We start from the raw sequence: 22,084 nt of genomic DNA, 5'->3' as shown, positions 1-22,084 counted from the left end.
GCTAATGTAAACCTGAGTGTTCTCACAGTCTAAATGGTGTCAGCAACGGCTCCCACCGTGAGACATAAATCTGGTGTTGCCCATCATCTGGTCCTTCCATCTGTCAGGCTCCAAAGCTTTGAATTCTCCTCTGCTGCAGTCCCCCCTCCCCACTAACCAAGCCAGCATCAAGCCAAATAAATCTATAATTCAACTTTTTACGTAACCTGGGACGCCCTACTTCTGTTGAATAGATCTATTTCCCCATCTATCTGTCAATTGCTATGTTGGATGTACGGTGTGTGACCTATCATTCACCGTGAAATAAGCCTAGTTGACTTGTGATTCGCTGCGTTAATAACAGACCTGGGTGCCCAGATTGGTTGGTGGGGTATCCCTTGGAATGACAGTCACGAAACGACTGTACCCTAAATGGAACATAACGGAGCGTGTTTCATGGCACAGGGATCCTAAGCTTGGAGGATAAAGCTCTTGGGTACATCTATCACTGCGATATACCGTAGTGAAACAAAAAAAACGTTATATCCCCTGGGCCAAATACCCATATGGGTCCAATCTAAGCCTCTCAAGGTGTTGGGCTTATCTTTAATTCAAAAGGGATGTAGCCTGCCAGCATGTTGATGGCTTAAATTGCATTCTACATCTATCTACCTTGCCTATTAATGAATGTCCACAAGGCAGATGATGTTTGTACATTTGGAACTACATACAATCTCAGCTCATATCCTGAGTCTTCATGACCACTACCTGCAGGGCATGAAGACAATTTTAAAACATGGGAAGTAGAGAAAGTGGATAAATAGGTTGTGGGCGACATGTAAAATGCATTTGCCCTCTAAAAAAAGCTGTTAGAGGTTTGTTTTGCTGGACTGTTGCTCCTCTGACCTTCAAAAATATAATTTTCATCAACGACATATTCTTCTTGATTGTGTTGATTGCACATGTTTCATAGGAGTCTAGTTTTCATGTGGTAATTACATATCTGTGAGTAATTGAAATGATATGATTTTAAGAGGGTTAATTTACCCTACTTCTGGTCCACAGTGAATCCCAGAGAGACATGTAAAACATTAATGCAATTATTATGCCGGCATATGTTGTTGTTGTTATTTTGGCAGTAAGGCACCCTATGGGCTAATGGGCCTGTCTGTTGCCCAGCTGCTCAAAGCAAGTTTGGCCCACACTAGTGGGAAAGTGGATTACTGTAGCAACAAGGATTGTTATCAGGTTACATACACGTTACACTCAAACATTGTCAATGACAGCACACACACACACACGGTCAAATACCCCAAAAGGCCTATGCAGAGAAAAAAGGAAGGAGACTGAGAGAGAAACAGAATTTTCTACAATAATTTCTAACTATGTATAATCAGAGTTTTTGTTTTGAAAATGACAAAAACAAAATTGAAAGACGACAAACGCAAACCACAAACCTTGAGTACTGTCGCATACTTAGGAAGCCATGCATCCTTCAGTGGCAACTGCTTTTAATTCAAAATTAGGTGACACACACACACACACACATGCATACACAAATATGCCGTTAGAAAGGAATTATCTTTCAAATTACCAACAATTCAATCAAGCCTTTTTGCACAACCCATGCTTCCCCCTCACACATGTTGACAGTAACCTCCTCCGTACAAGCCCAGCCTTGGGTGACAAAGCTGACAACTAAATTGTGAATGAGTCAGACTGTCTGTGTCCTTGCCGAGACAAGAACAAAATATGTAAAGAGAAGGATTGAGAAAGAGTGAGAGAGAGAAAGACAGAGGGAGAGAGAGAGGTGGTGGTGGAGGTGGAGGGGGGTGTCATGTGACCCCTTAAGTCACTTTGAGGTGTGTGCACTCTACTCAGTGGTGTCCTGAGGGCAAGATCAGGGACACATACTCATGTAGGAGTTACTTTATCCCTGCTGCCTGTCTTTATGTGCACTGCCAACCAAGATTAGACGTCTCAGAGATGTCGGCCAATTTCATAGGTCAAAAGTGTTTCTTCGTAAACAGCACCACCGAAAAGTACAGTATGCTATGGTATTAGAAGCAGCCTTGTACTTTTCTGACCAGACTATTACAACCTTAGTAAAAAAGGAAAAGTCTATGATTTTTTGTGATGTTTAAGTCTAAAACACTGTCTGATAACTGGTTCTTGTAACTCCCCAAAAGGTGGGTAGGTTAAAACCAGTGGAAGCCCTGTTCTCAACTTTGAACAAACACAGCAAGGGCAGCAATTGATTTAGTAACATTTAAACAAGTATTATCCATAATAATCTGGATATGGGTGAAAGAACAGGGATAGTTGGACAGATCCGACGCTATACTGAGACAAGAGTTGCTTTCAAAGTTTCTCTCTGTCAGCAGTTGTTCTGCATCGCCTTTGGCTTTGTAAGCATTTCTGTCGAAACTATTAACATTTGTGGATTAGTTTGGGGGGAAAAAAGAAACTGGAAAATATCTGTGATGTGAGTCACACTGTTCAGTGTTTGGTGTTTTGCTTCTGGCTGTCATGTTTTCCTGCCACATTATCACAAGGACACTGGTCCTCCCGACTGTGTTCCCTCGGAGGTAAACAGGATCCCTTGGCTGGTGCTGTCTTTGAGTAGCAATGAGTCACTAGGTACTTTGTGCCTCACAGGCCCATATTGCATTTTTATTTTTCACTCCCTGGTAGCTATAAATTGTGTCAGATTCAGAAAAGAAATGTCACGAGTATTTCCATTTTTTGCATGACAACTTAAATGCTCTGTACCTGTTGAAACAATGCACATGCTGTGCTGTGGCATTTAGTGCAAGGTAGATATTCTGACCTGTTGTGGTGAATGGGTTGTATTATCTGTACAGTTACAGTGGTAACTGTGTTGATTAGAGCATTGAGATCTCTCTCTCTCTCTCTCTCTGTTGCTCTCTCTCTCCCTCTCTCTCTGTTGCTCTCTCTCTCTCTCTCTCTCTCTCTGTTGCTCTCTCTCTCCCTCTCTCTCTCTCCCTCTCTCTCTGCTCTCTCTCCCTCTCTCTCTGTTTCTCTCCCTCTCACTCTGTTTCTCTCTCCCTCTCTCTTTCTCTGTCTCCCTCTCTCTCGGTTTCTCTTTCTCTCTCCTGCTCTCTGTTTTTCTCTATCACCTTCTCCCTGGCAGATCTGGGTGTACAGTAGACTGGTGCTCCCTGAGGGATCAAGTGCAAATTAGGGTCTGACATTCTGGAGGAAGACTGCTGTGCAGGATATCTTAACCTTGAAGGAGAAGTCAAAAGAGAACACATGTATTGTCATGTATGTCTCAGCAATAGGAATGACTTAACATTCGGTTGAAAATAATTAGGTAACAATAGTGTGAGGGTGATATCTTTGTTACTTTTGGGTGCACCCTTTCTTATCCCCATGCAAAAAACTTACCATACCGTCGTAAATGCTCCCCCTCGACAAAAGGGAGTTGGGTCCTTGTAAACCGTAATAGACACCGACATTAAATCAGACCCTTTGCTTCAGGTTAAGTTTAATATATTCCAGAATAAATTCACCACTCTTTTCTACACCCCGGATGATGTAGAAAATGGCAGCGTGAGACTCTCTATTATGCTGTATGTGAAAGGTTCCAGTGCCCCCACCTTCACAAAAAGGCTGACACTGATGTGCTCTAATTATCCCCTGTTCCAGGTAAGCCTCTCTCAGTGTGGAGGTGTGATGAGAATTGCACCCCTAACAGCGTAGCGTGGCATACCCTTGTCTCCCCATGACTGCTGTAACTGTGGAGAGACTGCAGCCTCCCTGACGAGGGGAAAAGGGCTCTGAGACGGTGGAGTAGAGAGACACCGAAACGTTGACAAGTTGCAACACTGGCAGCCGTTTCCAGGAAAGTTGTGCGGGTATGGAGAGCTGACCTCGACTTCAATGTACATGGTCCTTGAGCAAATGATTCGTGATGATCCATAATTCAAAAGATTTAGACACCTGTGTGGGTTTGCACTGTACAGTGTATATATGTGTTTCTGTGTGTGTGTGGGGGGTTGTGTCTGAGTGAATGTATTTGTTGTTGCAGTAAACAAATACACTACATAACAGGAAGGCGCCCATACAGTTACATCCAAATGTCAAATTCTCAACTTGAATAAAAGGATCCATTCATTATTATAATTCTTTTCATTGGACTTCTGGAATTTTGATGAACATCCTCTCTCTCTGTGTGAGGCCAACCTTCCCAAGTCTTTCCTTACATTTCCTCTAGTTCACTTATCTACCAGCCTGTCCCTCCCTCTGAAGTCTGCTGTTTGATCCAATTCCGCAGCAGCTGAACAGAGAAGACTTCCTTAGGCGAGTGGGCCGTGCTTTATCTCAATCTTAAAGGGTTGCGATTCTGGTTGGAGAATTACAAGACTTGTATTGCAGCGCTCAGTTCCGGGGCTTGATTGATCTATACATGGATAAAAGGGTAAACTTTTCAGGGTTGTGCCACTGCACTTAACAGCTTTTAGGGAAGATCTTATTCACTTTAGAAATACTCTGACAAGTTTTTAGTCAGCAGTTCCACTAAGCCATTAGAGTCAACAGACAGTCCTTTGACACGTCAGTATCCACTCCCATCCAGGTTCCCCAGTTTGGCCTGTGAGTTCTGTGTGAGTCTGGTTGTACTTTTGTGTTTGCATTTAAAAGCGAGAATAGTTTTCTAGCACGGTCCTCATTTTACCTTACCATTTACTTCTATAGTAGAGGGACTATCTTTCAGAAGGGATTACATCAATGGCATTGGAGTCCGATGCCATTTTTATCCAAAGGAGAGCAATTAGTGTATCTCTCTCCCAATCACAAAGAAGGAAATAAACGTTTACCCTGCCCCTTTTCAAATCTGTTTCATGCAGTTCCATCCTGAGCTGAAATAAACAGCATTGGGTTTTGATAGGAGGATTAAAGGCATGAAGAAATCCCTTCATTGCGGAATTTTAATGATTTTTAGAACAGTGCTGAGATTCAGTATGTCATCGTCATACATCATACAGGTTGAAATATACGACTGGATGAAGGGGAAACATACTTTCGACATGAAAATGCGACTTCTAAGTAGGATGGAAGACACCTGGGTTGGGAAGCACAAGTGAAACCATCACCACACATGAATAATGAAGTACCCGGTTTCAGCTTCATGTGTAGCATTTCGTTCAACGTTTTGGACGCCTTCCTCCCTTGTGGATTGACAAACACTTTCGTTCAATTTAACATATCACTTAACTTCAGTTTCATGTCTGGAATGAACGAAGAGAATGAAATGGTAGTGTATCTGACTGTGAAATTAATGCCCATCTTTCCGTTTTCTACCAAGGTCCGCTCCTACATCCCGTTAGAAAATATCATAGCCAGATAGAAATGATGAATGGGAACCATTTCTGATGATTCAGCACAGATAGTATTTCTATCAAGATTAGATTGATGGTATAGCACATGTAAGTGGGTGTAGAGAGCTGTTTTCCTTATCTATTTCCTTGCCAAATTCCATACTTTGTTACAGCAGAAACATGTCTTTATTCTCACTTCCCATTGGAGACAAGATTGTAGAGAGAAATCTACAGGGAAACTGAAAAATAAATCACATTTCTTCACTGAAGAGATCCTAACTGTGTGTGTCACAGTCAAGTTCCACTGCAACGGCATTTCAGTGTTCAGTTTTGTGCCCATTTCAACATTCAGTTACATATTACATTTACATTTAGTCATTTAGCAGACGCTCTTATCCAGAGCGACTTACAGTAAGTACAGGGACATTCCCCCCGAGGCAAGTAGGGTGAAGTGCCTTGCCCAAGGACACAACGTCATTTGGCACAGCCGGGAATCGAACCGGTAACCTTCAGATTACTAGCCCGACTCCCTTACCGCTCAGCCACCTGACTCCCATATTAAGTAAATGTTTTGTTACACGCAAACTTAATTATCTGCAAGTAATTGGCAGAACACACATGGATCAGAAACCTATGGATGTACTTTTCACATCAGTGTATGCGACAGCAAGAGAATGCAAAAAGAGAACAATGGTGTGAAGCAGCTTTGATGATAAAGCTCCTTTCTATTAAATCTAGGGGGAACTCTGAGCCTTTTTTAATCTAGTCTCTTTTTGATTCCCTGCATCCTCCCACGCTCACCGTTCTTGAGAAGGATTTCAGATGAAGGCATTCTTAATCATAGGATAGGCAAACTAAATATTGCAGTCTCCTACACAAGCAAGTGTACAGCATCTATATTGCCTCAGCGCATCCTCATCCAGGATCAGGCACTGTAATTGGACAGCTCAAGCTGTGTTTTTGAGGTAGTACCCAGAAAATGTGTGAAGGACCAACAAAGTTTTATCAAATGTAAGCCTCTGTTGAAATAAATGTCTGGGCTCCTAACCTAGCTACAGTTTAGTTGTATTTTTTTTTTGTATCAAACCACTGATGTAGTATTTATTTAGTCGGAACTTTCTAACACTGAGCAGTTTCTAACAGATTTTAAGAGTAGATAGTTCCCTTATGTGTTTTTCGATGTGTCAGACCTCATTAGAGGTTCGCCATTGACCAACACCATTCAGTGTGAGAACCAGACATTATCTCCATCTTATTTCCCTTTTTCTCACAGGCCTTATGTCTCATCTCACTCTGCCCGCCAGAGTGACAGTGTTGCACATTACCAAACACAGATTGCATTGATTGCACAGGCTAATTGAAAGGAAAGCAACCCTGGTGCTGCGTGCATCTGTTCGCTCTGCAAAAATTGGCATCTGTGGACCCGCACCTCACCTCATCAGGCAAAAGAGCGAAGTCGACCACTTACCACAGCGCTCAATCACACTTTGAGGAGATTCCATTCCTGTGACAAAGCAGACAGACGTTGTTCCTCTTCTATGGAGACCACCGGGGAAATCATCCAGCAAGATGGATGGAAACTTAGCAGAGCAATTGATGCACTTCTCCGTTTGCCGGGACAAGATCTGAGGGAGCGAAACACTTGTCGGGAGAGAGAATGGTGCCGCATGCACAATTCCAGTTCTGAGAATCTGCATTAGATCTCATTGAATGGCCTATATTTTGCACGTTGGAGCCGTAATATGCCGACATCACAATGTGAATAAATTATATTTCAGTCTAGGCCCGTTCTGTTTCTGATTGGATGGAAAGTTTTTGTTTCAAATGTGTTCATAATAATGAATGAAAAAATCATAGTCAGAAAAAAATCTGTTGTGGAAGTCACAATGTAACACTTTCTTGACTTGCCACATTGGAGGCTGAACTGCTATTTGTCCAACTGTACAATTTCACAGCTCTTTGGAATCCACTGTGTCTAATAGTCTTGGGGGTTTTTGGTCTGTGTTCTCAGGCAGACAGTTAGAGGACACAATATTGGCCTGTAATCTGATGGGCTTTGCCCTGACACACTTTACCCTTTACTTTTTACCCACAGCAAATGAATGGAAGTATCTATACAATATTGCTTACTTGCACTGAATCATAGTATGTTATTACATACCATATAATAATATTTAGTACCCGGCAGACGGCACTATGCAACTACAAGCATGGACCATGCTACTGAATCATCACTGCAACTTGACTTACGACCAATGCCCAGTCTAAGTGTCTATACAGCGGTGAGAACTAAAGAGAAGCCGAGCTCTAGTGATGCTTACTGTATCTCTCTGATGGATGACACTCGAGATGCCATTGCTCATTGCTTGGCAATACACAAACCTGAAAAACATTGAGGATATCATACTGGAGTAATACACTTTAACACATTGAAATCATATCCATGTCAAGAGTGCATTTTAAGTCTTCACTTTCCAGATAGTACTCCAATGGCTTCTGTGTACTGATAACACAATATTAAGTGATCTCCATGTTTGTATTTTGTCACTTTCCAATAGTCAAGATACTGGCTGTGTGATATTTCTGACACATAAAACAACCTATGTTCAGAGTCAGTGCTTTTGACCTGCTCTATCACTGCATCACACCAAATTGAATGATTCTCTGTGGGCCCGTATGATTGATGGTGCCATTAATTGAAATGTGATCATCTCTTTCTCTCCAAATTCAATAAGGATGGGGTTCAGAGACCACTGCCAAATAACCTCTTTTCATTTTACCTTTGTGAAATTGGACTCAAATTTGCCACACTGGGAAGTAGTTGATATTGTCTTTCTCTCTCTCTCTCTCTCTCTCTCTCTCTCTCTCTCTCTCTCTCTCTCTCTCTCTCTCTTTTTCACTCCATGATTTCAAGGGGAGAAGTCTTTTTAATATTTCCAAAAGCTATCACAAGCCATTCGGCAGTGGGGCTATAAGGTTCCATAGGACCAGCTATAGCGTTTGTCACATTATGTTAAAACATTCATTATATCTTTATTATTGAAGGTGCACAACCCGTTCTAAAAGGGAGTGCTCTATAAAACCAATATGGTTGCCATGCAATAAAGACCAACTGAGATGAAGCTAGGAAGCTCTCAGAGGAGAATAGGGACACAGTACCTGTTGTGAAAAGATCAGCACTTTACTGTCGACTGTTCGGGAGAGAAGAAGCTGTCTTTAACACCGACATATAATGTCCCCATGGGACCATCGAGATGAGTCAATCCCTCACTGTGGGGGTGGGTGGGGGGGGGGGGAGGTAAGGGTAATTGCTCTGTTCTATGTCAGGCTCAAAATGCTTTGAGAGACTTAAGCCACCACTGGCAATGGAACAATCCAACACCATTCACTACAAATCTGCACTTAGACCATGCAATTTTCTGTGGTGCACGCTGAAAATACAACTATTAGCATTTTACCGTCCTTGATACTAATTGAATTGTCGTTATTTGTGGTATGGGCCTCAACAGCAGAACACGTTGTGCTGTGCAGCTTGTACGGTAGCCTAAATCTTGAGCACCAAATGGACAAATCTGCATTCACGCAGTCTTTTTCCTGACACAGCATTGATTAGTCTAAGACAAACTAATCAGTAAGAAAAGCATTGCACATGATTTCCCAAGATACTGGCGTATAACTGTCAACAGAAACAAATTCAGGACATGTCCTATAAAACATACCCAGAGGGAATCAACCAGTGAGAGTCCACGCTTCATGCCAGAATGTCTACTTGTTACAGTGCTACTAGATATTGACCTACTACCAAATCTCTCAGGAAGAACTTCATGAAAGTATGGTTTCAAACCACTACTGTTTAATAGATGTGAATATCTGAATGAGTTTGGCTGCTGTGTCACAGAGCAAACAGTGAATCACAGCAATGCATTTACTATATTTTTGGGGGAAGGATATGGTGATATGTGATGTAATTCAAGTGCAATGGATTGCAATTTAATCATGCCTAGATGCTACCTTCATGTTGAGTTTACTTTCAATCAAACGTCAATGGAGCGTTTTAAGTATGTTGGCATCACCGTCACGCTCATGTCTTTATTTTCAATGCACTCTTCGGTATGTCTCACAGGGTGTAGCAGAACATTCTAGTTCATTTTGATTGAAAGTATCTATACTTTGTAGACTAGTTCAAATAAAAAAGTTATTTTCCTATGTCTGCCTCGTACCAGGAAATTTACAGCGATAGTACATTTCTTCTCCCAGGTACAGATGCATCGTTTCAAACAATCTGAATCAATTTTGGTGGGCTCACACAATAATGCCTTGTGTTAAGCAATATTTGCTAACCACTTAATCTATTCACAAGTTTTCAAGTATCTATTCACAGTGTAAGATGAGATATACAATTTGGTGATGACATTCCTCAAGTACCAGAACAGTATCAAGCCACAGATCAGTCTTGATGTTTTGGTTTGTATATTATTGTTTATTGGGTCTAATTCAGCCTTGGTCACCTTATTTTTCTCCCTCCGTTGGTTGCCTAGCAACTTCTTAGTTCTGTTTCAAAAGATGTTGTCTTCTGCAGTCGAGTGAAAAAGCTTGTTGAAAAACTGGAAAGGTGGACATGGAAGTTTTGTAGTGGCACAAATGCATCCTCTCCTCCAACGTTTAGTCCTCTAAATCTTTAGTATGACTGAATATTCATGGTCTGGACTGGACGTGAGCGCTGTCCTATTCACCATGTTGAGAAGGAATGCAGTTTTTCGCAAAAGCCAGTTCCACCAAAGCGTTAGACGTGTAATCAACCACCATTACACTGTAGAGCTCCACCAAAATCATTTCTGTTTATAACCTCCGAAACGGGGCACCGTGGTGACTTGTACAACTTTAATCAACGTACGCACAACGTCAGAATAGGATGACTACGGTGGCACCCCTCCTCCAGGAAGATTTGTCGGAAGTTCGAGAGCAGTGATGAATGCTGGGATCCTGACAGGCGGAGTAATTACCTATGTCCCATGGTTGCCGGTATGGGGCGTCCATCAGTCTCCATTATGGCGGTGTGTTGTGGCAGCCTTCCACTTTGTTTAGCAAATGAAATGCTTTTCCACTCGAGTGCACTGGAGAAAAAGGCAAGCTGATAGTTGGCCAAGTCACCAGAGACAGGCAGGGGTGGGCAGCGGTACCCACGCCCACCTCCCTAGGTTGGAATTACACTAAAGGGATGTGAAAGGAGAGGGACATAAGGAGACAAGGAGTCATGGGTGTGTGTGCTTCCACTGAAGTTGGGTCAATTATTGTAATAGGATCTTTGTGATGTCTGCTTCAGCTTATTTCTTGTGTGTGTGTGTACACGTGTGTGTGTGTGAGTGTGTGTGTGTGTGTGTGTGTGTGTGTGTGTGTGTGTGTGTGTGTAGCATGCGTGTGCCTCTCAGTGTTTGTGTGTGATTGCCCCTGAGTGTGTGGGTGTTTGTTTGCATATTAAGGCATGCACATGTACCTGACAGCTCTGTAAATGTTGTTTACCACGTTTCAACTTTCAAATAGAACTTCTGAATAGAAGTCATTTATTCCGCTCAGTCCAGTTCCTTGGCGAGTAAACAAGGGCTTGTACACCTGAAACAAACAATTTGCCAGATTACAAATGCCTATTTTGTAACACACGTGGCCTGTACCAATGGTAGCAGTACATAACCTTTTGAAACTTAATTTGAGGCTGTTGCTATATTTTCAGGGGACAAATTTACTTTCACATTGAGTTAGGGCATCCAAACGAGATCGTATATACCTGCTGGTCACAGTGTGATTAATGATTGACAGACATCCATTACTGATATCAATCATCATTTGCAGGAACACATTAAGAGACATGTAAAAATTCTGCACCCTGCCAAGGTCAAAATGATGAAATCATTTAAATCTAAATGACAGGGTTAATCGTTACACCTCATGGCCTGATACAGGGGGTGAGCTCTTTAGACAAATCCACTAATTAGGACTGCTGAGCTAAAACAATATGGCTGCAAACGATCCGTTATGACTTGTTTCTCTGTAGTTGTTTGGGAAATAAGTTGCTTGGGTCAATGGGGTGAGGCCAGGATATATTTAGACAAGTCTTTACTGTAACCTTGCCATTGAGGAAACTTGTATGTGCTGAACAAATATGTAAATGACCTCATTCTGCTCCACTAACCAGCGAAGCCCAGGATTCAGGGCAGCCCGCAGTGCCTGTTGGAACAGGTAAACGCCTGGGCTTCTGTTTTTATAGCTGATTAAATTAGGCAAATCTTGACAGGTTGAGCGTAAATAGAGGTCTAGAAGTGGAACACAGAGAAGTCAGTATAAGTCGTTTATTCATCGCAGGGAAACGGTATACTGTACTGTAGATTCTTTGGAAAGTTAGTGGTGAAAGTTCAGATATGTGATACCTTTCCTAGCTGGGGTCAAACTTGCTGGTAAACACACAGACACAGATAATAGTTGCGTCCTACTCAATTTATGGCTCTCCCTTAACCCCTCACTAGGTTCCGGCCCTCCCGACCTCACTCTCTGATTTCCAAGCTTCCTCCTTTCCTTCCCCTGCCCCTGGCCCGGGTTACACACACAGGTTGTGCTTCGTACTTCCTGGCTGTGTGTGTCACAGCTGACCCAGGTGCACGAGGTGCCAGTCCCTCCTGGCTCTGCCTCTCTAGCTGCTCTAATAATTTTGGAGACGCTTCAAGGGCGGTGTTTGCAGCTCCTGTCAGACGTGGCAACTGAGTTCACATGAGCGAAACAGACAATCGTTTTGCAACCTCACAACACGGCACATACGTTTGACAAAAAGCTGCATCGTATCTAGGCCATTCTGGAAAGACGGGACTTTTTGATGTGCTATTCTTAATGTCTTTATGCCGTGTTTGATGTTTCAAATGAAAATATTCATTCAGTGTGCTACGATTGCAACATTTAAAAGTGATACGTCATCATTTATGAATATAGTAGTCATATTTCAGCCAGTTCACTGAGAAACATTTAGTTTAGACACCTAATCATCATTTCTTTTGAAATTAGTTTTGAATTCTTGGAATTGTGTGAATTTGTTTTCTCTGCCTAAGGGCACCGAGAGCAAAACCAGTAGATCATCACTTTGCAAAAAGTTAACAGGGGAATGCAATCACATGACCACTGCCATTTCCCCCTCAAACCCCAGTGAACAGCACCTAAAGTAACAGTACAAAATATAGACTGTTCCTTGTCCCTGGCCACCAAAACATTATAGAAAAATGCACTTGTGTGTACTTTGATCTTATACTGACTTATTTGTATATGTCTGTGGATAAAAGCATTCGCTAAATGAATAAAATGTGAAAGTAAAGGTTTGGGGGAGACAATTATACGGGTTGAATTTTTTGGGTGTCAACTGAACACTGTTTCTGCTAATGTTCTCTGTATGACATGTCTCATTGAACAAGTTGCAAACACATATTTGTTTCTTTTTTTCATATTAAGAGCCATTGACAAGAGTAAAGATCCGGGGGTTACGTTAAGTCCCTGCAGTTAAATGAGCTCCTCAGATACTACACTTAGAGGCCCTTGCTATTGACAACATGATGCTGCTCCAGGCTGTAGAGGCAAGCGCTTAGTGGCTAATAATTTATCACAAGCCAATCTCCCACCTCGCTCACTGCAAGACTGCAGCAGCAAGGTTGCGGCATGTAAAGAATGTATAGATTACTAATTAAGAGAACAACCAACTGATTTTTGGATCATTGGAGGAAAACACTGCCTCTGGAAAAGAACAGAATGGTGTGTAGTCCTGAAACGGATTACTTGAAGCCAAAACCTGTGAGCCAGCCAGGAGTCTAACAGTTGTCCTGTGCACCCCATGCCTGATGGCTCATTGCAATGCAAGTCCAATAACATACACAGTAACACTTGCGTATACACCAGCAGTTGACCAGATAATCATCACCATTGATGGGGAACCATGGACCATGAACATGCCACATCTTGAAATACAATCAAGGCAGATGGATGGAAGTGTAAACTGTATTTAAACATGAATGACACCATAGAGATTGGAGCTTTTCATGCATTATATCATTTGACGTCATGTAAAGACTTGTCTGGACAACAATACTGTGGGTTTTGGTGTAAATAATAAAACGTTTACATTTATTTTAAAGTAATCAGTAATCAGATGGCCATTCACACTTTTCTCAATGTTCTGGGAGATCTCTCCCGATTCAAATGAAAAAGAGCAGAGCATGTCTGCCCACTGGCGTCATATGCTCTAATGAGATCCGTTTGTCCATGTTCAGATAATATGGGTCTCCTGGATCTCTGGATCAATCATAATTACTGACTCTCCTTTGTTCTAAGGGCACTGTTGTGTTGCCATGGATACCAGCATTGTCATGCAGGATAATTGGCATGAAGGAGGAATCATTATCTGTGTAGCCCTATCTAATTAAAACTGAGGTAACAAGCAAGACAGAGGAAACAGTGATTGTCCTGCCTTCCTGCAAGCACCTTGATGAAAGTTTCCTCTCACTTCTCTAAAGCACGAGCAAAACACTGCACAGTAACTATAGAGACTCAATTTGGGTTTGAGACACTAATCGATGCTGCCGTTTCTTCCAGCTCATCAAAAATCTATTTTACCCGGGGAGCTTTATTTATCAATGCTGCACTGATTATTGCTATGTTAGACGTGTGTTTCCCTTCAAATGATGAGGATGATGTGTGTGTGTGTGTGCATTTCTGTGTGGATTTTACTGATGTTACAGCAACAGGCTGACAAAACCAGGTCTAAAGGGCTGGTTTATCTGACTGTTACTCTGTTTCTGTAGGGCAGATTATCCCATTCATCATGCTGTAATGTTGACAGTTGTGCTGTTTACAGTTGTCACCGTTTTGAAATAAAAGTACAGTATACAGTATATCTTTCTACAGAAAGAAAATCTTCTCTTTACAAAGAAAATATTGTTCTTTTTTTCATTAATTGGGATATAAGCAGGTCAAGATTTGTTGTTATGCTTTCATATATCGAGTAATAATATTGCGTACTTGCTTTTTTTGATAGCCATTACTACAAACTACTTTAAATAGATTAAAGTTATTTTTAGTAATATAAAGAATCCAGTCAACATTTCTTCAGACTTCATGTAGTCTTTAGTTTCAGAGAAGTGTGCCTATGGGCCAAAACACAGAAAATATCCTGATTTGATAATAGCACAGCAGTAATACACTATATTTTTCACCATTATTGTTGTTTAGCTGAATCTCTCCCCAGTGTTACATCTCTGTGAGTCTCCAACAGTATGCAGGCTGGGACCATGTTTGGCAGAGCCAAACAAATGATGCCATTAGACTCCTCAGTTTAAGGCAATATAATGAGATGATGACTGAGCCGCATACATACATCAGCACAGCCAGCAACTTGTCCTGGGCACATTTCCACTGTGACACACAGACGTGCACACCCAAACACACACACACAATACAGAGTAGAAACCAAGGAATAGGAGATAAATTATACTTTCATTACAGACGCTACCCCAGCATTGGTCTTCAACTTTGACTTTTCATTATGCTACCCTGCATAATGCAGACTTTATTAACTGCCCTGGTGCCATCTGATTCTTCAATTATGAATAGGCCCTCCTCTGGAGTCTTCAGCTGTTTTCCCCTTATTACTTACTTGATGAAGTCAGTAGATAACTGGAATCCTAAAAGGGCAGCGGTCACTGAAAGGGGTCTCATTTTTATTTACTTTCCAGATCTCCAGGGTGTACTGCTGCCCTGTGGGCCACGGAGCACTCTGGGTTGGGGATGAAGGAGATGGCCAGTTAATTAAACAGGCCAAAGAAGACGGCCATGAAAAGGCAATTAGGGTGGTAATGAAAGTGGGGTGGGCTGGTTCAGCATGAAGCTGGCCAGATAATGGGAGGGAATCAGTTTTGCTGGTCAGGGCAAGCCCAGTTAACAGCAAGGTGACCTCTACCTAGCTTACGAAAACAACGATGCTTTCTGAGACATGGTGTGAGAGCACACTAATTGCACTTGGGATTTAGATCAATTTTACCTAAACAATGTTTCCTTGTTGTCATGGATCCTGGCGAAAATCATTAAGGACCATTACAGTTTAAGTGAACAAACATTATTAGTCATATGTAGAGACAGATACCATTAAGTGGTGGTGTGTTATGTATGACAATTAAGTGTTGTTGTGAGTCTGCATCACCCTTCCTTTGGGGCAATTCTTTTTTTTCTCATGACACAAATATTTCAGTGAGCAAACATCTTCAGAGCAACTGTTCTGAGTCTACCTCCACACTGGTTTCCACTGGTTCTCTGAAAAAACATTCTATTTATACCTAAAGATCCACCATACATATACAGTAGCGCATGTTATCAGTAGCGCCATTATCACCTGAGGATTCCCCTGTCTTCTCCCATGGACCCCCCTTGACCTTGCATTGAATGCATTTTTTATCAAACAAGTGTCTTGATACCCTGGCACGTGGATTGATTCCACATCCAGTTATCTATACCTTCATTAAAAAAGGTCTCTAGCTGAGCGTGCCTTTATCACGTTTTCAATCAATGCTGCATGAAAGGCTAGGCTGCCAATGTAAGAATATACAGTGTGACCTCTATTCAGAGAAGGTTAGAATTGTCCATAGGAAATTGTTTCAGGAGTGTTACTGAAGTATACGACAATCCATGCATAGCTCCTGCCAGCACAGTCTATTAATACAGAATACATGGTTTATCTTTTCGACGTCTCACCTAATCTCACATTGGATGCTGAGGTGAGTGAGGTGTGAAGACACTGCATGCTAAGTAGCTCTTACTGAGGCCTCTCCAAGTGTGTGTGTGTGTCTGTCTGGGAGTGTGTGTGTTTGACTTGAAATTGAGTTCAAACCAGTCGTAATTTTCATGCATGTTTGCTTCTGCAGGCGCACCACCAATCACGAATCATTGGTCAGAGTTGTTAGATTTCAAGCTGGAAGAAATGAGTTTGACTAATGTAAAAGTCAATTCCAGACAGGAAATTCCAGGATATGGGTGCAATGCACCTTCGATACCTGAATACAGATGAAGCAGACACTTGGATAAGCCACAGTGAAATGTTCTAATACACAACACCTTGTCGTGAAGCACTTGAGGCATCTACAGTATATTCTTATAAATACATATTTACTGTTGGTGCCCTATCCACAACGTTTTGTTCAGTAAATGCCACAAGAAATGGTGGGTGCAATGAACTCCAGCCCTTTCACACACTTTCAACACCTGTCCTAAGTTGCTTTTAAACACCTAACCTCAGCCAGTTGGTCAGATTTGATTTGAGACCTAGAGTATTACACACGTCAAATGAGTTGCATCAAATTTTCACCAAGACCATGTCCAGTGAAGTGCAACGATAAATATTTCAAGAACAGGGCTTCAAAAGATGTATATGTATTCTCTTAAACTCACGAGGCATCCACAAGGCGTCCAAAATTCCACCCATGGGTGGAGAATCCTGGTAAGTAGTCTTTATCAGCTCAGTATTCAGAACAGAATGATGTGGCATGGGGTTGTCCCCGAATTGCATCTTCGGTCGTGCGTCTCGCGCCTCCACACAGATTAATCAAGACAACTTTCCAATCGATAACGTTTTTGGGGGGGCCAAGAAGCAACCCAGGGATAAGCCCTATGCTGCGAGACAAAAGATGGTTATCGCCCCGCTGAGAAACGAGCTGCTAAGTATGAAGGTCTTGTGGAACTTTAAAACTCAGCTTGAGGAGGGTGGAAATAAATTGCATCTCTCAGAGAAAGGCAGTGAGGTTTATATAAAGGATGAGCTGCAGCAGAGGTAAAATGCCAACAAACATGCCGGCGTACAGACAGCAGAAGGAAGAGATAGGATCAGAGTATTCTTTCAGACCATTAAGAGCCAGTGGCTGCAGGGAACTCCACTGTATATCAGTGACGAATCTGCCTTTTTTATCCCCTTCGTCCCATTATGGGAGGAATGGAGTGCTACACCTCATTAATTCTTGGGAAACTGTCACTCCTTTGAGTCGAAAGAACATAAATATAGAAGGTGGAAACACAAGGTAGAAGTTTGCAAACCCCCTCGCTTACGGCTGCCAGAAACTCTGAACTTTTCAAAGTTAGGCTTTTGACAAAGGGGAATAGACACAGGATCATTAAAATGCAACTTGTTTTTTTGTGTATGGACTGTAAAGATGCATGGCGTGACAACAGCATTGATGGTGCTGTAACTTGAATTAAGAGCCAACCTCTTGTCTCTGTAGATGAGAGTAATGAATTGTTAACTGTGTATTCAACCCAGTCCTACACGTTCACGCATGATCTATTTTGGTGTGACTGCTTCCAGTCTTGCCCCCGGTACGGAACACTTGATCTGAACAACATAAAACCCAAGCGATGACTGCATGCGATGCATTGCAAACTGAGGTGTTTGCGGTGAGAAGCTGCGTGAGACGTAGGTCTTGATCCTCCAGGTTTCCGAGTGTGGTATACTCAGGCCCCAGTAATCATTCGAGGGGCTGTGTGAATAGTTCATGCATCTGTTGATGAAATAAGTATCCTTTCAAAGTTGACATAAATAAGACATGCACACCATAGTTGCATTGTAATTACTTTCGGGACATGCCACATATTCTACAGTGCTGTTTTAAATGGTGTATACCCACTGACTGTGTAAATGCCCCTATAGAAACCAATTTATATCAAAGGGTCCTGGAGAAGACTGTCCCATGCATGCAAATGCATCACCTGCACAGTCCATTAATAAATTCAAGTATAATACCTTGTGGCCATCACACCTAATCTCAGGAACAGACGTCTTTCATCCCTGACCAGTGGGGTAAATTATGTGTGAGGACACATCATGCTAAGCAGCTCCATAACCAAGGTCTCTTGAAGAGTACCCCCACCCTCCAAACCCCTCCCCACCCTCCAAACCCCTCCCCACCCTCTCAACCCCGTCCTGCTTCCTGGCAGCCTGGTCCAGGGATAAGCTGGGAGAATCTCATTTTAATTAACTGCAGGGGGGGGGGGGGGGGGGGAGCAAAGGCTTCCTTGCACTCATCATTAACGTAATGGAGGCTGAGGTCCCCCACTGTGTTGTTTACTTGTAACCCATGTCAACGTGGCAGATTATACAAAGACCATGGGTTTGCACTGTGCTCATCTCAGCCCAGCCTAGTTCACCATTGGGCCTGAGGGGCAGAGGGGGCATCTCCAGTACAGGCAGCCTGGGTTATTTTCATCCTCTCTCAGTACTCTGTAAATACCCTTCCTTTACCCAAACTGGGCTCCACTGTCACATCCAATATTCTAATCTCTGCTGATGAGTCAAAAATCAAGTGCTGTAATGTAATTGGGCATTGAAATGACACTATCCCAGGGGGCTGAGAGGGCCTGGCTAGGCCCACCACCAGCCTGACTCGGTGGTAAACCCAGGGAAAAAGAACTCAGTGTGGCTTAGTGCTGTAGGTTGCAAAAATGCAATCTGGTCACTGCTTTTAAGATACAGTAACCTCATGCATCAATCCCTCAATATATCATTTCAGATCATTGTAAATGTGTTTTTGATCCAGGAGCCTTTTGCTGTGATTTGAAAACAAATGACACAACATGAAAAATAACACGGTATTATTATAGAGTCATGTTCTTACAAATGAGTCATCTACAGTAAACAGTACATGGTTCCAAGTAGTCTTGTATGTTTTGTGTGTTGGAGATGAGGATGCAGCTTTAGCATTAATATCTGTATCATTTTTATGTAAATGAAATTTGATGATTTGGACGTTTACTCATCGTATAATAAGAACATCTCATCTGGCAGCTTTTTTCTGGTCTTTTCATCCATCTGGTGTACCCCCCTAAACCTCTCTCATGCAATGCAATAATACTTCTGTCTCTTCATTTCTATCTCATTTATCCGCCAAGTATTCAATAAGTATTTATAGTTCATAAATCATGAAGCAAACATTTCATTAAAATGTTGAGCAATTATACTGGTATACAAAAGCCAATACCACCAACTGCCATGCTTCTCTTGAGAGTTGTGCTTGGATCCACATACTGTAATTCAGAGCAGACCATCATCATCAAGTATTTCAAAAAGCCAATATAATACGAAGGAATATCACCTCACTCACCGTGCTGGGAGGGATGCAGATTAGATGAGTTTCGTAGCTGGGGAGTTAACCTTTTATAAGGTTTCACCGTGTTGGTAGGAGCTGTTGACACACCACAACAACAACACTACCTTAGGGTAATAACATAACTTGGGGCAGCACTGGTTGGGTCAAGTTTAGAAAAATTAGACATTTCTTCTGGTTTAAAACTGTAATGAAAGTAACATACTTCAGAATAGTCTACTCTTAATGCTATGCTGTAATCAACTTTAGGTATCGTAAAACGCAGTCTGAAACATTTAACTCGAAATAACATCACAACATAAAAGGATGTACAAAAAACACACACGTTATCCTCCAACCGTGATCATTTGTGTTGTGTCCCCTGCATTGCAGATTGCTCAGTGATTCGCTTGCACCCTTGCACCCTTGCTCAGTGACCCCTTGCACCCAACCCTCATTAGCAGTCTCCTGGGATGCTCGCTGCTCAATATTGAGGGTAAATACAGAACACCGGTTAGCCATGGTAACTACAGATTACCTCACTCCATCACTTAACTCCATCTCCAGGTGTTCACCAGATAGATTATCCTCCCCATCACTCACGTGCACACGGGTGGTGGCTTTTAGATAAAGCTCCGGTAAGCTCCAATATAACAACACCCCAGGGAGCCTACTTTCCCAGTGGTTGAGGCTGCATTCCATGCTGCTGATGGTTCCTTACCGTCTTGTGTGCTCTTGGAAATCTCTGTTCTGATTGCGATGAATTCTTATTGTGTCCCAACTCTGGTGGAGTCAAGGCGACGGCATCGAAATCGCAACTTTACAGATCGGAAACAACATTTTGAAGAGGGGTTCATGTAATGAAATGATGTTCCTAATTTGTAAGGTTTTTACGTAGTTGGAGCTTTGTAATGATGGCTTGAATATATATTTTGAATAGCAAGCATGCGGAATGTGTAACTGGTTAAATGGTAACCAGGTTTCTGGTTTACGGTTGAGGTGCTTTGATCTGAGGTGATAACTTCAGAGGACTTCCTATTGTCTGTGTTGGTCTCCAGTGACCTGGGTGGATGATTTAATGGTACTACTGTATGCCACCTACCCATGCCCCTGGAGAATTAATGTCCCTATATTATGAATCTGTCTCTTGTAGGGCCCTCCATTAGTGGCTAATGGAGGCTTTATTTCATGCACAGTGACATGCTGACAGCATCAGGCATAATTATGATCGTTATCAGTAGCTTTTCTTCAGCGGCATAACCTTAGTGCATGCCAAGGTGTGACACGACATGTACACGACAAGTCTCGTGAGCCATAAAGCTGTTGAAAAAAAAGATCAAGGGGGGTAAATACTGCCCTTTTACGGTAGGAAATGTCTTGTCCTAGAGCAGCAGTATAAATTCAAGCTTTCAATATTAAGAGTGTCCTCAGATGCATATTTTACGAGTGAGAGCAAGATGTTTCTGAGTGAAAACGGAAAACTTGTCTGCTGCTGATGTGCCTTCAAAAAGTCTGTTGATGCATATTAAAGACATTCATTGAGAGTTACAGTCCAGACAGTGTGTGGCATACTGTACATACTCTATTTATGATATTTTTGCTGCATTTATTAATAATTTTCTTGGAATCTATGTCCCAAGCCTTATGTTGAGTGTTGTCTTTTGCTTTTTCAATCTTGTCTTGCAGAATTATTTTTTACTCTCTGTGTGAAATGTTATCAACATTTCAATGATCTCTGTAGTACGGTTGTTCTCATTTCAAGGTTCGGAGTTGGGGACTGCTTGGGCGATGAACGGTGATATTGCCATGTAGCAGCAATGCTGTGTGGCCACAGCGGTGTCGTCAGATTTATGGTGAGGAATTAGATGCAGATTGTGTCACAGTGGCGACAGATGTTGAGAGTCACCTAGGGTGTATTAAGAGAACCTTACCTCATTTCTACACACTTGTCTGTTTTACTTGAGAGAGTATTAAACTCACATGAATAGAATGCTAAGCTAGCTAGATTACTAATAGGCAAACTTAGCCATACTTTGTCAGAGCCGTTACAGTGATGATGTTCTTCAGGTTATACTTAAAAGCTCTAATTCTACAATTGTGGATTTTATGTCTTGTACAAAAACGGCTGTCTCGACAGATAACCACTTCAGAGTACATATCTCCTCAAATAATATTGTTTGATTACCACATTAAATATTATGCTGCTGGACAGTGCACAGTCCATTAAGTAATGCACTATTCATCAGAATCATATTTTACCTCTCACCTGTAAAGGTGAAGCATGAAATTCAAGCGTATATGTGGACATAGTCACATGGACTGTGCTAAATATATCTCGTTTTTTACCTATCACAATACGGCTGGTTGTGTAGAGAGATGACCAGCATAATGTATGAACTAACATTTGGCTTTTGGAATAGTAAGATCGGTCTGACATTTTGTGGCATTTGCCTTTCCAATGGAGATTTTTTCAAAAAAATAGGACATTATCATAGGCTGACCAATAGAACATGATCCATTAGTAAACCTCTGACAGGAAAGGTCAAATACAGTAATGTCAAATTTTTTTGGCGACAGTTTGCAATCCCGACAGCTTTTGTTTATAAAGCTGTCAGTTTC

At 41.9% G+C, this 22,084-nt stretch overlaps 1 protein-coding gene across 4 annotated transcripts in view; it reads left to right on the top strand.

Annotated features, from left to right (window-relative positions):
* spry2 (sprouty RTK signaling antagonist 2) overlaps positions 1 to 22,084 on the top strand; it is a 203,684-nt gene that overhangs the window by 101,636 nt on the left and 79,964 nt on the right. Inside the window, exon 5 of one of the 4 annotated variants that reach the window (XR_009928048.1) lies at positions 6,595 to 6,889. The exons of 2 other annotated variants lie outside the window; for them this stretch is intronic. The gene's annotated coding sequence lies outside the window, so the exon portion shown is untranslated. Of the gene's footprint in view, positions 1 to 3,651; positions 4,014 to 6,594; positions 6,890 to 22,084 lie in introns of those variants that run through there. One more of the 4 variants, XR_009928047.1, reaches the window with a different exon arrangement.

Source organism: Osmerus eperlanus, chromosome 21 (assembly GCF_963692335.1).
Source record: "Osmerus eperlanus chromosome 21, fOsmEpe2.1, whole genome shotgun sequence".
Taxonomy (NCBI): domain Eukaryota; kingdom Metazoa; phylum Chordata; class Actinopteri; order Osmeriformes; family Osmeridae; genus Osmerus; species Osmerus eperlanus.
This window is presented reverse-complemented; position numbering and strand designations above follow the sequence as displayed.